General features: G+C 36.8%; 1 protein-coding gene across 1 annotated transcript in view; it reads left to right on the forward strand.

The window, feature by feature from the left end:
* The window catches only part of ZDHHC15 (zinc finger DHHC-type palmitoyltransferase 15), a 156906-nt gene extending 144833 nt beyond the window's left edge, over positions 1-12073 (forward strand). The window contains exon 12 of the mRNA XM_059050472.2: positions 6723-12073. The gene's annotated coding sequence lies outside the window, so the exon portion shown is untranslated. The remainder of the gene's footprint in view (positions 1-6722) is intronic.
* The last annotated feature ends 2274 nt before the right edge of the window (positions 12074-14347 follow it).

Here is a 14347-nt window from a genome sequence, read left to right on the forward strand (position 1 = left end):
GGAAGACCCTGAACTTATCTCCTCCGATAGACACACCAAAATTACAACTACTTACAGAGCAGCTATCTATGAGAAAGACCTGAAACCTAGCAGAAAATATTTCCTATAACTAAAGACATAAAGAAGGAACCACAATGAGATGGGTAGGAGGGGCAGAGATGCAGTATAGTCAGAATCCACACCCCCAGGTCAGCGACCACAAATGGGAGTAATATCACAGTCATAAACATTCTCCCCAAGGAGCAAGGGGTCTGATTCCCATGTCAGCCTCCCCAGCCTGGGCATCCTGCACTGGGAAGACGGGATCCCAGAACATCTGGCATTGAAAACTATCAGGGCTTAGGTTGAGAGAGCTGGAAGGCTGTAAGAAACAGACTCTGCTCTTATAGGGCACATGCAAAATCCCACATGTTCCAAGTCCCAGGGCAGAGGCAGTAGTTTGAAAGGAGCCTGGGTCAGACCCACTTGTTGATTTTGGAGAGACTCCTCTAGAGACAGGGGGGCAACTGCTACTCACCTGAGGAATGGAGACAGTGGCAGCAGCCATTGGGGACCTCATTCTATTGTGATAATACCAGCACTGGCAAGCACCATTTTGGAATCCTCCTACCAGCCTGTTAGCACTGGGGACTCAGCCCCACATACCAGCAGGCTGGCAGCAGCTCCAAACCCCTCTGGGCCACACAGCCAACCATGTAGGAAGCGTATCCCACACTTCAGTGGGCCCACAGCTACTGCACAAGGAATGGCCTCACAGCCAACCAGACTGGGATCAAGACCTACCCACCAACACACCCCCAGTAGTTAGCCCTGACACAAGAGAATGGCACATGCAGACCCTAGAGCATATAGCACTGGTGACCTGAGGGGAGCATGCTGCTGGGCCCCATAGGACGTATCCTACATAAAGTCACTTCTCCAAGATCGGGAAACATAACCAACCTACCAAATACATAGAAATTAAAACAGCAAATTAGGCAAAATGAAGTGACAGAGGAATATGTTCCAAACAAAGGAACAAGATAAAACCCCAGAAGAAGAACTAAATGAAATGAAATAGAGATAAGCAATCTACATGATGAAGAGTTCAAGGTAATCATAATAAAGATGTTTAACAAACTCAAGAGAAGAATGGATGAACACAGTGAAAATTTCAACAAAGGGTTAGAAAATGTAAAGAATAATCAAATACAGTTGAAGAATACAATAACTGAAATAAAAAACACTAGAAGGAGTCAACAATAGATTAGATGACACAGAGGAATGGATCAGAGACCTAGATGACACAGCATAGTGGAAATCACCCAAGCTGAACAAGAAAAAGAAAAAAAGAGCTTTTAAAAAAATGAGGATCATTTAAGAGACCTCTGAGACAACATCCGCATACTACATTATTATAGGGATCAAAGAAAGAGAAGAGATAGAGATAAAGGGTTAGAGAACTTATTTGAAGAAATAATAGCTGAAAAATTCCCTAACCTGGGAAAGGAAAAGACATCCAGATTCAAGAAGCACAGAGGGTCCCAAACAAGATGAACACAAAGAGGTGCACACACCAAGACACATTATATCTAAATGGCAAAATTAAAATAGAACGAGAATCTCAAAAGCAGCAACAGAAAAGCAACATGTTATGTACAAGGGCACTCCCATAAAGCTACCATCTGACTTTTCAGCAGAAACTCTGCAGGCCAAAAGGGATTGGCACAATATACTGGAAGTGATGAAAGGAAAAAAGTTACAACTAAGACTACTCTACCCTGCAAAGTTCTCATTCAGATTTGAAGAAGTGATAAAGAGTTTTACAAAGCAAAAGCAAAAAGAGTTCAGCACCACTAAACCAGCTTAACAAGAAATGTTAAAGGCACTTCTCTAAGCAAAAAAGGCCACAACTAGAAATATGAAAATTATGAAAAGAAAAATCTCACTGGTAAAGGCAAACATGCAGTAACAGTAGTAGAATAACCACTTATAAATCTAGTAGGAAGGTTAAAAGACAAAAGCAGTAAAATCATCTATATCCACAATAAGTAGTTATGGGATACACAAAACAAAAAGATGTAAAATATGATGCCAAAAACAATAAACACTGAGGGTGGGGAGGAGTATAAATGTAAGATGGTTAGAATGCACTTGAACTTAAGAGATCATCAACTTAAAATAATCACATATATATAGAGAGGTTGTTATATATGTACCTCGTGGCAACTACAAACCAAAACCATATAATAGATACACAAAAAAGAGAAACGCTAAAGGTAGTCATTAAATTATAAGGGAAGAGAGCAAAAGAAGAAGGGAACAACAACAAAAAGAACTACAAAACCAACCCAAAACCAGTTAACAAAATGGCAATAAGTAATACCTATCAATAATTACTTTAAATGTAGATGGAGTAAATCTAAAGACATAGAGTGGCTGAATGGATTAAAAAGCAAGACCCATACATATGCTCCCTACAAGAGACTCAACTTCAGATCTAAAGCCACACACAGACTGAAAGTAAGGAGATGGAAAAATGTATTCCATGCAAATGGTGGCTAAAAGAAAGCTGGGGTAGCAGTACTTGCATCAGACAAAATAGATTTTAAAACAAAGAGTGTAAGAGTGTTACAAGAGACAAAAAAAGGACATCACATAATGATAAAGGGATCAATCCAACAAAGAGATATACCAATCATAAATATATATGTACTCAACATAGTAGCACCTAAATACATAAAGCAAATATTAACAAACATAAAGGAGAACTTGACAGTAATGCAATAATTGTAGGGAAATTTACTACCCCACTTACATCAATAGACAGATCATCCACACAAAATCAATAAATGCTGGCCTTAAATATGAATATGTTCAATAATATTGTAATAACTTTGTATGGAGACAGATGGTTACTAGACTTATCAGGGTGATAATTTCATAATGTATGCAAATGTCAGATCACCATGTAGTACACTTGAAGCTAACATAATGTTGTACATCAACTATATTTCAATTAAAATAAATTAAAATTGTTTGTGAATATTCTATGAAATTAGTGCCAAAAGTCTTTGTTAAAATATAGTCATTCACATATGAAAATTGGTAGTATGGCAGTGGAGTTTCTTTTAAAAAACAGATATCTATGGGACTTCCCTGGTGGTGCAGTGGTTAAGAATCTGCCTGCCAATGCAGGGGACATGAGTTCGAGCCCTGGTTCGGGAAGATCCCACATGCCGTGGAGCAACAAAGCCCTTGAACCACAACTACTGAGCCTGCACTCTAGAGCCTGTGAGCCACAACTACTGAAAGCCCGCACACATGTGTGCCACAACCACTGAAGTTCGTATGTCATAACTACTGAAGCCACGTGCCTAGAGCCCGTGCTCCGCAACAAGAGAAGCCACCACAATGAGAGGGCCATGCACCACAACGAAGAGTAGCCCCTGCTTGCCACAACTAGAGAAAGCCCACACACAGCAACGAAGACCCAACACAGCCAAAAAATAAATAAACAAATTATGTTTTTAAAAGAAAAAAAATTAATAAATAAAAAAATATAGATATCCATTGAGGAGGCAGGGGGAAGGAAAGCTGCTCAATATCACTAGCCATTAGGAAAATGCAAATTAAAACCACAAGGAGATTCCTTTATACCCATACTGGAATGAATAATTTTTTTTTTACATAGGGATAATTCCAAGTGCTGATAAGGATGCAGAACAATTGGAATTCTCATACATTTCTTGTGGGAATGCAAAATAGCTCAGGTACTCTGAAAAACAGTTTGACAGTTCCTTATAAAGTTTCTTATAACGTTAAACATAGACTTACCATATGACCCAGTAATCCTACTCCTGCATATTTCCCCTAGAAAATGAAAACCTGTGTTCGCACAAAAATTTGTATATGAATGGTTATAGCAGCTTTATTTATACTAGCCCAAATCTGGAAAACAAAAGAAATGTCCTTCAATGGGTAAAGAGTAAACAAAGTATACTACTCAGCAATCAAAAGTAATGAACAATTGATACTCATAGCAACATAGATGAACCTAAAATGCATTATTGTAAGTGAAAAAATCCCAGTTCATAGCACAGGGAATGTAGTCAATAATATTGTAATAACCTTTGTATGGTGCATAATCTATAAAAATATCAAATCACTATGTTGTATACCTGAAACTAATATAATATTGTAAGTCAACTATACTTCAATTTAAAAAAAATATTTTTTAAAGGCTATGTGCTTTATGATTCCATTTGTATGAAATTTTGGAAAAGGCAAAAATACATAGAGAGAAAACAGATTGGTGGTTGCCTGGCTTAGGGGGCTGAGGAAGTTCTACATTGTATCTGAGATGGTGGTTACAAGATTCTACCCATGTGTAAAAGCTCACAGAACTATAAACCAAACAAAAGATAATTTTACTACATTTAAATTTAAAAATTACAAAAATCCTTCTCTCATGCTTCTCTGGAACTTCCTACACCCTTCTTCCCCCCACCCCTACCATCAGACATCTCCTTCTTAAGACAGTGTCTTCCCAAACTTTGCTAGGTTTTCTCCTGACCATCACATAAGTCTACTCATTCCTTAGGGAATCTATCCATTTCTTGACTAAAGGGCATACGTATGCTGATAACTACTGGATATGTATCTCCAGCCCAGAATTCTTTCCTGAGTTCCAGACCTGAATAACCAAGTGCCTTTCAATTTCACCCACCTCAAAATCCATTTCCTGTTTTGTTCCTTCTCCTTCATCTCCCACTCACGTCTAATTATTCACTGAGGTGTGTTGATTGTACTTCCTAAATATCTCTGGAAGCTGTGTACTTTTTCTAGCCTGATTACCATGACCCCAGACCATATGTCTGTCATCTGTGTTACTGCAATAGCTTTTTAACTGATTTTCCTGATTCCCATCTTGCCCCTCTTCCAGTCCATTCTCCATATTGCAACTAGAATGATGAAAAACTTAAATCTGTGTAATGTCTCTTTTTTGGCTTCAGCATAGTCTGAACTCCTTAACATGGCTTACAAGCCCTTTTATGATCCAACCCCTGCTCATCTCTCCAGATTCTCAACTCTGAAGCTTCCTCTCCACCAGTTCTATCCCCACATTCTATACTTGAGCCACACCTCAACTTCTTTCAGCCCCTCAAACATGCCACTGATGCTTCCCATGATTGGGATGTTTCCTCAGCAACCTCCCATCTCCTCCATTCCAGTCTCCTTCAGCTGGCTATATAGTATTTATTCTCTAGGTTTCAGTCTCCACATCATTTACTCGGGTATATCACTGACTGATGTCTTTTGGGTGCCACCATAATAACATTATGAGAGCCCTTTTATTCTGTGTTGTAATAGCCTACTTAATTTTCTGTCGCCCAAACTAGATTGTAAGCTCCTTGAGAGCAGCCACTATGTCTTGTTCACATTTTAGTGCCAACTTCTAGCACAATGCCTGGCACATGGTAAGTATTCAATAAATATTTGTCAAATGAATGAATGAGAAAGGGGGGGTGGAAAACAGTCTCTGGGGTTATAGGTCATTTTTTTTCTTTATCCCTTTGTATAGTTTCCAATTATTCTATGATGAACATGAATTGCTTTTATAATAAAAAAAAAACTTTAGGAAATTCACTGGAGGTCCAGTGGTTAGGAGTCGACAGTTTCACTGCCATGAGCCCAGTTTCAATCCCTGGTCAGGGAACTAAGATCCCGGAAGCCACACGGCATGGCCAAAAGGAAAAGTTAGAAATAATTTTAAAAGTATATTAAACATAAAAGAAAAGAGAAAAGGTTATGAAGAAAATTTAAATCACCTATAATCCCACGACCTGAAGATAACTCATGTTAACATTTTGTTATATACCATCCATGTTTTATATGAATATATTTGTTAAACATTGAGACCATATTGTGTTCAGTTTTGAATTCTGCTTTTTTCACTAATGCTGGAAGTAATTTCCCATTACATCAAGATGCTATTATTTATTTAACCAATTCTCTGCTGTCCAACATGAAGATTTTATTCCGTTTTTCACTATTATGAGTAAGGCTGCCAATAATATCATTGAACTTAAACCTTTTTCCTCATTTATAATCATTTTCCTATGATAGGCTCCTAGAAGCAAAACTACTGGTATGAACTTTTTAAAAGACCATTAATATATATGGCCAAATTGTTTTCCAGAAAGCTTATACTAATAATAGCTGCTTGAGTACCTACTATAAGCCAGATATTGTTTTAATTAGATTTTGTTATGCCTGTTTTACAGATGAAGAAACTAATTTGTCCAGAATCACAGAGATAGCAAATAGCAAAGTTAGAATTCAAATTCAGAATTGCCCAGTTTCAAAGCTTATGTTATTTCTTGTGAATTTCAGAAATAAATATTTTTGCATTATCAAATTATTATGTATATGTACTAGAGGAAATGTGGAAAATACAAGTAGAATGTAGAGAAAATGAAAATAAATTACCCATGAATCCACCAATTTCAACAACTTAGTGTATTTCATTGGTCTTTGTTCCAGATAATGATTCTGGGTTAAAAATAAGTATAACATTGTATATATAATTTTGCATCCTGCTTTTTTCACTTAATATTTTTCAATGCTGACCCATACTCTTCAAAAATATATAACAGTTGCATATTATTGTCAATGGTTGTTACCATGTGGATATTTACAGTAGTTTAGCTCACTTGTGAATTTCTTTTTTTCATTCCCAGGACCCTCTATCTCCAATGAAGCTTACAGAGTTCAGTGTTGGGAACCATTCTAATCGTCAAAATAAGTCACCATGGCAGATTGGAAGCTTCACACTTTGAAAGCATCCCGTCAAATACTTGCTGTGCAGATAGATGTTTCAGGATTTTACAGATTATTTAATTTACTAGCTGAACTCATCAATCTGGTACCAATTAATTCAAGCCAGTCTTCCTCTGCTTTTTTCTTCATTTCCCCTCTCCCCATCTGTAAAAGCCTAAATGTAAAATATTTATCTTTCCAGAGGCTCTTTTCATTCCTCCTGTCAGGTAAAGGGGAACTAAAAAGACTTCTTTGGAGTCTTTAACTCCCCTAGAAAGACTGTTAATCATATCTATAGAGTCTTTGTTTTATTGAGGGGAATCAGATTAGCTTGCTGCTTGTACACATGTGCATTTATAAGCATGCATATGTGCAGCATATTTACACAAAATTCTTCTGTGGTGTTGTGAAAATTGAGGCTTAAAAAAATCTGAAGTTTTTATTCAATCATATTTTTTAAAATAGCAATTTAAATATTTGCTGAGCTGTGAACACCTTCCCTATATCAGGTACCTAAAATTCAAGAGGGAGATTCAACACTGTGATCAAGGTCCTCAAACTGGGAATTGAACAACTATGTAAAACTTGTTCTCTGTCATAGATGTGTGATATTCCTGAAAACACTACAGCTAAGAGAGAAGATCAGATCAGATTTCCATTTTATTTAACATAATGATTGGTGTTTTAAAGACTTTTAATGCCAGACTGTGGTAAAATTCTCCAATAATGTTTATTGTTTTCTCTGTTACCTAGCTTTATTTTAGCCTTTATGAATTACTCTTATGATGAAAGAAAAACTATAAGCCTAAGTTATGGACCATTAGCTTTGTTAAGGGGTTTAAGGATGATGTTCAGGTTTAATTACAATACCGTTAATAAGGGTGAAGTTTCACAGTTGAAATTAGCCTAAGGATTAGCACTAAACATATTTTTTTTCACAACAGGGATTAGTGTACAGACAGTGAAAAACCTAATAGTAATATGCCAATTCTTTCTCTTTTTTCTTTTCTTTTCTTTTTGTTTTTTTAGTTCCAGTGGTAGTGCAGCCATTAAGATAGTTTACATCCATTTCCCGATTTATTTATAATAAGCCTTTATTTTAGTCCTAGTGCCTGAATTAATGAGTATGGACATTAATGATGCTTCTCTATAATAATAATACCTAAGAGTATTGATGGTTTTCATTTCTCAGTGTCATAGTGCCCAGCTGCTAACAGTAGAAGTCCCAACTCTTACAGAGATCAGTGAGTTAGAGGCATCGTACTGATATCAAGTTGTTGAGCTCCTAGAGGGATGTTAGTTTTGCTAAATTATTCTCCCTAAAACCTTTTTGAGTAAAAAAGAATTGCCTGCCACAAACAATTCAGTGTTCATATTCCAGTAGAACTGTGAATGTGAGCAATTCAGCTACTTAAAACAACGAAAGACCTGTTCATTTGAATCCTCTAGGTAATTTTGGTCACGGTAAGACTTTCAGCATAAATTAAATGGATTGTGATTGTGGCCAGCATTTCATTTGAGAGGATACTAGACATGACTAAATCTATTAGGTCTAGGGACTGTTTCTCAAACTCAGATGCCAAGAACCAGCCTAGAGGACTATGCACACTGGGTTTCATGAAGAAATCGTGTATATTCAGATGGGAAGATTTTTTTTCCCCTTCCTCTTTCCCTTTAAAACACTCTTGTTTGGGTTTATCTTGAAAGCTTATTTGATCATCCATACGGTCTTATGTTTGACAAGCCTTGTCTTATATTCATATAGAAATGCATCTTTCCTAAAGGTAGGGCTGTTGCTTACTCCACAGCCAGTAGGCCTCAAAGCAATCTTTCCCATCCATCATCTTCTGCCAAGAGTTTAGGCAGAATAGCCGCTAACTATGATCCAAAGTCAGGAAGGAATCAAGAACTTATTTAATGAATAGAGTGTATCAGCACTCAGCACTCATAGAAATCAGGTCATAAAAGACAGTGTCAGGGAACTACAAAAAAGCACTGGAAGGGTAAAGCTCAGGAAAGCTATAATGCAACGTTGATTGTTTAATGTCTTACAGACTTACACTGTCTTCAAAAGGCCAAATAAATCAGGGTTTTACCTGGGGGCTTAGGGAAATAAACCCTATTCCTATCTCTGAACCTTTATTCCAATAGCTTATAAGTTCTGATACTCTCCCCGTTATAGGTCATTGAGTATTGACTTCTGTACCTAGATACCGCCCCCCAATTGGTTGACTACAAGGAAGACAGACAGGTTTGTTTGATAATTAGCATACCCTGATCTGGCTCCTTTGCTTGCTTTTCCTTGGGGCCATTCCAATAACCTCTGTGGGATCTCATTCCCCAATCTTTGGTACCCATCTTCCCCATTTGCAAAACAAAGACACTCATTGTTAGGATCATACAGGTGAAAGGTGCTATGTAACTCCCCAGTACTTTATATATACTTCATTGCAGGAATGGAATGCAAAGTTTAACCAGAACAGTATTTCTAATCAAATCAGTGTGCTCCATTCTTTCTTCCACGCTCTCATTGATGATTTGTTCTTGAAGAACTTAGAGTACCTTATTAATGTTATTCCATTCATTCCAACAATGTCCTTGGAAAGAGGCGGAATAGAAATGATTTTCCCCATGGCTAAACCTGAAAAATTAAGGACAAAAAAAATGAAGCACCCTCCAAAAGCACATAGCTGTCTGGGACAGAACTCACAGTTGCCATGTCCAGTGCACCGTTAGAGTGGTTTGGCTTCCCAGTACTGGGATAACCATGGAGCAGCTTAGAACACTGAGAGCAATTGGGGCAGGACCACATTTCAGAAGAGTCTCACTTTGCCCAAAATCTGAAAGTATGCAATTTATTCAATTCTTATTTTCTATGTGATAGAAATGTAATATGTGCCTCTTTCCCCTTCTGGCCCCATGTGACACATATATTTCACACTGTGTGGCATCAGCCAGTGCCATTATGTCCTCTGGCACCCATAGAGCCCACTCTCAGGATTGTCTTTGCCAGAGAAAAGAATATGCTTCCTCATGTTTATGCCAAGTTGCACAAAGTGTAGACATTGAGATTAATGAAGATTTAAGCACAATCCTAGCATGTATAAGAATATTGAATATACATTATTGAAACGTGCATCTGAAATTTAATATGGCCCAAATTCATAGGAATGTAACAGTCATGCAAAGCCTATCCCTTTCACCTATCATCACACATATATATCTATTAATGTGTGCATACACACAGTGCCCCCAAGGCAGGCTGCCTGGTCATCAGGAGCAAATACTTTAAAGGAATGAGTCTCTGTCCTCTTAGAAAAAACTCCAGAAGTCACTGAAATTGAAGAATATTCCATTCATACATTCTAAAACTTCTGCTCCTAGAGTAGCTAAGGTACTCAGTTGGTGCCAAAGACATGTTCTGTGCCTCTATCAGAGTCACAGAAGGTATGTGACAAGATTGTTAGACCTTTCCTCAAGTCTCATGTTCTTTGAAAATTCATGAGTTCCATCCAATCAGTAGTAAATAGTTTGTGAGGTATGGTACATGTGCATTTCTTTAACCAGAGCTATAATGTACCATATTAAATTGTAGTCTTTTGCATGCAGGTATTATGTAATGTAATAATGAACGGATGGCACCTAATAGCATGCAACCCATGACCGTTTACTTCCCAAAAAGGGCTAGGGCTGTGTCCCACACAGTGTTCAAAACTATTAAATGTATTCTTTGTAGCAGCCTTGTATATGGCCATCAGCAGATTGAGTTAGACATGAATGTAATACATCAGGAAATAGATTCTTAGTAGGAAATGGTGTTAAAGGGGGAGAAAAACAGTAAGATAAGATGCATTTAAGGAATAATGGTTGTCATCCTGCTGGCTAAATCAGCAAAGGGATGCAGCAGGAAAGCTTGTACTGTGTCTTGGTAATATATGAAATGCATTGGAGAGCCAGAAAAAGAAAAGCACTGGAGACCTCAGCAGTTAAGCTCAAGTTGACAATTTGCTACAAATCCTTTTTTCCACCAATCTGCTCAAAGTAATTGTATATAATATTCTTAAAACCATGTGTCTTGCTACAAAAATACCCACAAATACTGACCAGCTTTATCTTCCTAAGTTCTTTATTAAAAGCATATGCATAAAATTTTCATTTCTTTTCTAGATTTTGGAGCTGTTAAACAATGTTGGCAAAGGCTAAAATTTCAGACCACCTTGATGGAAGTTTCTATACTTCTCATTTCATGGGTATAATAGTGGAGTTTATTCACTCCCAGGTTAATTTGTATGTGGTATGTAGACTCCTCTGTAACATCTCATCTTCCAAACACCCCCCCAACGCTGTGCTCAGTGTTTCTTATGTTCCTACATGGATATTAGTTGGGAAATTAACAGCAGTGGCTTTTAGATAGAATGCTGACTAGTCTGATGTCACTTAATCAAGTTGTCTGATCAGCCTCACACATCTTTTGCCTTTCCCTCTGTTATTGTGATAAGTAAAAAAAAAAAACAAAAGAAAACATATGTCTAAGGGTGATATGAACTCTGGTTTCCTTTTTCTTACAGTGAAGACTATGTTTATTATTCTCCAGATGCATGTTACCTGAAAAAAAATACAATGATGCTGAGAAAAGATTACAGTGGTCCACTTACTCCTAAGTTATATCTTACCCTCAGAGAAACATTTGGAGAGGCCCTTATTCAGTAAGCCTCAGATAAGCTTCCCCTCAATAGATGCTTCATTTGCACAAAAAAAAACCATTTTCAGACAGAATTAGCCAACAAGAAGGCAGAAGTCATTGAAAATGCAGAGCACTGAAAGCTGAAGTTTGGAACAAAATTGCTGACCATGACTAAATAATAATGGAGAATCACTTTGGAAAGGCCCAACCTGTAGAGGTCAGACTTAACACAAACCAGAAAGAAGTATTTTATTCCAGTTAAGCTTATTTTAAAAGTACTTACTTTGACTAGGTAAAGACCTCACAACATCTCAGTTGAAAAATCCCATTTCATTTATTCCAATGCATCAGCTACAAACAGCTTTAATTTGCATGACAAACACAATGTAAAAAATTCAAATACCAGAAACAAAGGTAGCTGATGATTCTAGATTTTAAAAATGCATAAAAGAGGAGACCTTTATACAGGAATCTTATTTGAGTAGAGGTTACTAAGGAAATTCAAGGCATAGATGTTTAAAAGGAAGCTTTAATTTATAGATATACATAAAATGGTTCATACAAGAATGTGTAAAGATATAGACATGTATTTTCTTCATGTTATAAACAACAAAATTTACAAATTAATTTTCTCACCAAATGTAGGGACATTGAAAAATTAGTTTGGTTTTGAATGTTAAAATACTCATTCTCACACAGTAGCATGTTTCATTGTTTAGACTTTCACGGGGTGGAAAATTTATGATAGTAAAAAGTACATTTTAAGCAAACTTTTATTAAAAGTATTTGAATATGTTTATGGTTTTTAAAAGAAATTTTTCTCATAAACCTTAACTGAAGTATTTATATCAACTTTGCAAATTAGCACAATATTAGACCCAGATCCTGACAATGTTGGTGTTGACAAAAAAAAGAACAAACCCCACAATGTGAGAGCTGTGAGTTCAGTTTTATTGGGGGCTAAGGACTATAGCCCATGAGACAGCCTCTCAGAGAGCTCTGAGGAGCTACTCTGAAGAGGTTGGGGGGGTTGGGGGAGGTCAGTATATGTGTGATTTTGGTGAAGGGGGTATGTGCAATTAAGCACACATCTCAGTAGAAGGTTGCTGCTAGTCACGAGGAGCAGTTGTCTCCATTAATGATTTTAGTGCTTTTCTAGGTATGAGAAGATGCAAGAATTTGGGTTCATAAAACTTCCTACTGAAAATATCTATCTGAAGGCCTGTTCTGCCAGCTTTTCCCAGAGTGCCTCATTCCTGATCTCCACCCTGAACTCATTTCAGGATGCGTTAAAGGTCAGTGACTACAGTGACCAGTGACTTAAGCCTTGTAGAGCCAGATGGCAAGCAACATTCTTTATTTGGCATTGGCAAACTCTAAAATAAATATGGCTGTAGTATATAAGAATTTCAAGAAAAATAAAATGCAATTCATTGTACAATGAAAGAAAAAGTTTTGCTATTGGAACATTAAAGAATGTGGGCTACCAATTAGTAAGAAATTGTTATTAAGTTATATTTACCAATCCACTGTCATACCATACATAAATTACCCTGGACAATTAGAAAGCACTTATTAGAGTAATGTATTTCAGAGGGAACAAGTACAAATGCAAATCTGAAGTGGATTCTGAATCATAAATGTGTGTGTGGCAGGGCTACTGGGTACTGAGGGTTGAGGGTTCTGTGAGTTGTAAAAAATTAAGGGGGAATACTGGGGGAAACAAGCCAAGATGGGAAACATTAACATTTTAACCTATTTTCCACTTGATTATGATTTCCCCTAAATTTTGAAGCCTTCTATTTTCTACCTACATATTATCAATCTATTAAAACTGTAATTTTGTTATGGGTAAAATTAACTTACCTCTTCTATGTCTATACTGATCCAGAGAACTTCAGATTTGCATTTCTATCACTGCCTCTGTCTGATTATTGTAACAAAACCACCTGGAGCTCTATATATAAACATTACTTTTAAATACTTTCATTTATCATGAACTTGGGAAGTTTTCTACTTTTTACTCACCTGGTAGTTTTAGACAAGTTCAGTTCAACCAAAGTCGTCAGAAACAACTTTGCCATTATATGACTGTTTTAAAAGGGTGTAGACACTACAATCCTAGTTGATAAATAAAACAATGTATTTTTTATGGAGTCTTTCTAGTGCTACCCAATCCAGCTTTAAATATACTTCTTTATAATAATTCTCACTGCAATGAGCTATTACCTTTGTGAATACTATTGTCAAGAAAGAAAAGGGTAGTAGGAAGAGAGGGAGAGAGGGAAATTAAACTCATTTGAGGTTGCCTTAAACTAGGTACCCTAAATCTTATTTTGGTCATGCACTCCTTTAAGAATCTAAAGAAAGCTATGGACACTCTCCACAGAAAAGTACATGCACACACAAACACACAGAGAATTTTATAATTTCAGAGGGTTTCCAGATACTCTGAAATATGTTCATATATCCTAGTTAAGAATTCCTACTTTAAATTGTGTCCCATCTTTATAGAATCATCAAATCAAATAAGTGAACCTGTATGTGATACTGTGTTGCATTATCAAACTGGGCTACAGGTTACCAATTGATGCAAAGTCTATGGCTGAGTTTATTATATTTTCAGAATTTGCTATTTCCATAATCCTCCTCCCTATTACCCAAGGCTTTAGAGCAGTTGGATGAGCAGCAGAATGGCTGTTGCTAAGGATATCAGAGAGATCGGCTATGTACACAGCAGGTACTATATAAAGTCTTCTCTTCAGACAACAGGGGACCAAATGTTTCTCATCAAATTCAAGGAGTTTTAAGATGACAGCTGTTGGAATATTTAGTTCATGTCAGTGTTATTTTTAGTGACAC

Source organism: Kogia breviceps, chromosome X, assembly GCF_026419965.1.
Source record: "Kogia breviceps isolate mKogBre1 chromosome X, mKogBre1 haplotype 1, whole genome shotgun sequence".
Taxonomy (NCBI): Eukaryota; Metazoa; Chordata; class Mammalia; order Artiodactyla; family Physeteridae; genus Kogia; species Kogia breviceps.